Raw genomic sequence first — 2,500 nt, 5'->3', positions numbered from 1 at the left:
ATAGCTGTTTTGTTGTTTCACGACTTTTCAGTGTGGCTAGACATCGCGAGCGCATCCAACGCTGAGATCCGAACCCTGAACGCCAGGCTACTACCAACCGTGACCACTGAATACAGTCATCGTCAGACAGCCGTTTCGTCGTTTCACAACTCATCGGTGTGGCTAGACGTAGCGAGTACACCAACTCGGACACCAGGCCAATACCACCCGAGGGGGCACCGACTGGTGTCGGATGTGTTCCAATCTTAGCTAACGAATGCGCAACTGGGAGTGGATGAAATTGTATCTTGTATTTGTTTTTATTTTATTTTTATTTTTTTGTTTTGTTTTAAGAATTGATTCGTTTGTTTACAAATTTTACGAACCGGTAACCGAGATGACTCAATTCTTTTCACGGAAGAGTATTGCGTAGCGCTAAGTGTAACCAACCATATCCTCCGCTCGAACACTCAGTTTATATCAAAAATATATTAATTTGTTACTGACTTTCTACCAATCCCAGATTCTTCGTAGAATCTATCTATCTATCCTGCATGCGTACAATCTGCAGTTTAGACCATCAAACCCGTTTGTTTATTACGTATATAACTATATACCTCTCCTAGTGCATTCACTAGTGCATTGCATTACCTCAAGTGTGACTAACGTCGACTCCCAAATAAGGTACGCATCCTCACAGTAACGGTGTTTGAATTTTCGTTTTTTTTTTTTTTTAATAACGCCTGATTTTTTTTTTTTTCTAGGAAAAAAAAGACATACACACATTATATACATATATATATAGTCGTCGGCTAAAGTGACGCTATTTCTGTTTTTACACAAAGAAAAAAGAAAAACTTTATTTAAAAGAAAGCATCTGTTTATATTAATCGTCCGAAGAAACTGCGGCGATAAAACTGGATTTATTATTATTATTGGCTCTCAAAAAAGTAAAGAAACTTCTTATAAGCCTAGAAAACGAATTATTTTATTATTTACACGAACTCTAAAGCTAAATAAGGCAAGTCAAACAAACAAAAACAAAAAAGCGCTTCAAACATCACAAAGCTTACTCGGCGTTGCGACGTTGCGCCTAAGAGGACATTTTACGCGTGCCGTAAAAAAAAAAAAAAAAAAAATCAGTTTAACCTTCTTTAAAAAAAAAAAACACAGAAAAAAAGGATTTAAAACTGCAAATGTGAAAACACAAAAAGATACGATAAAAATGACGTATGTACAATTTTATATCCCTCATCCTGAAAAAAAAGGGGGGTGGGGTACCTCTTATAAAAACAAACATACGCAAAGTCAAAAACTATTTACTCCAACACAACGATAGAAAGAAAAAAGGAAAAGCGCACACGCAAAACATTTAACAAATAAATAAATACGGGATTTAGTTTTACTTCTTTTTAATTCCACCACGGATTTATTTACACAGGCTGTGGAAAAGTCAATCTGTTTAATGACCAAAGTACCAACAAAAAAATAAAATAAATAAATCGAAATCTTAATAAAAAGAAGAAAAAATACCGTAAAAAAAAAAAAAAAAAAACCTAATAACTTTACGGTTTTTTTTTTGTTTTGTTTTTTTTGACAAGAAGGTCAATGCCGAGCCTTGTTGTACGATAAGGCGCTTTTGGATTATTACCAAAAATTTCTACTAGTTATTTATTTATTTATTTTTTATCCTGACAATAAACTATTGCACAGTGAAAAAAAAGGAGGAATTTAGATAGAGATAAAATTATTACAAAAAGAACAATTTAATTTAAAAAAAAAAAAAAAAAAAAAGACGACACGGATGTTTACAATAAAATCGTCGAATATTTTCGTAAGTAAAAATTCCTATTTTTTTTTTATTATTATTTTACTCTTAGATTTGCACTTCAGAAAACTAGATGTTGTTTGCCTTTTTACCTTAAGAACGGCTTTCGGAATAAACACACCCCCCCAACCTCGAAAACTATATACTAAAACATATTATAAAAATTTTAGAGATAGGGAAGTTGTTCTCGTTCAGGTCCGCCATTATCATTTATTATTTATTATCTTATTTTTTGGTAAAACTTGCGGAGAATGCTGTTTTACAGTTGTTGTAAAAATGGAACGGAAATTTAAATTTCGTTCCGTTTTAAATTCGGTACGTTTTTACATTACGTCCAACTAATCGTTCACATTCGATATGTAAACTTTTTAAGGTTTTCGGGTGCCCTGACATGAGGTGGTTGGGAGTGTCTATTCCGAAAGCCGTTCTTAACATGGGGAGGTTGGGGTGTTTATTCCTTGTAAGCATACCCGAAAACCTATAAAAGTCGACATTTCCAATGTGAACGGTCAGCTGGCTGGATTTGTGTGAAAAAAATATCAAAAATGTTATACCAAATTGACTTTTTTCGGTTAAAAATTAAATTTCGTTTTTGTTGATAAAATTTTATTTTTATATATATATAAAAAATCTTCCGTTTATATATATATATATATATATATATATATATATATATATATATATAGTACGATT

At 32.3% G+C, this 2,500-nt stretch overlaps 1 long non-coding RNA gene across 1 annotated transcript in view; it reads left to right on the top strand.

The window, feature by feature from the left end:
- Positions 1–726: 726 nt before the first annotated feature.
- LOC145269256 (uncharacterized) overlaps positions 727–2,500 on the top strand; it is a 75,272-nt gene continuing 73,498 nt past the window's right edge. The window contains exon 1 of the long non-coding RNA XR_013864969.1: positions 727–1,813. This is a non-coding gene — a long non-coding RNA (uncharacterized LOC145269256). The remainder of the gene's footprint in view (positions 1,814–2,500) is intronic.

The sequence above is a fragment of the Euprymna scolopes genome, chromosome 45, assembly GCF_053919585.1.
Source record: "Euprymna scolopes isolate OS-2025 chromosome 45, ASM5391958v1, whole genome shotgun sequence".
Classification (NCBI taxonomy): domain Eukaryota; kingdom Metazoa; phylum Mollusca; class Cephalopoda; order Sepiida; family Sepiolidae; genus Euprymna; species Euprymna scolopes.
Note: the sequence above shows the minus strand (reverse complement) of the source record. Positions and strands in the feature narration are given on the sequence as shown.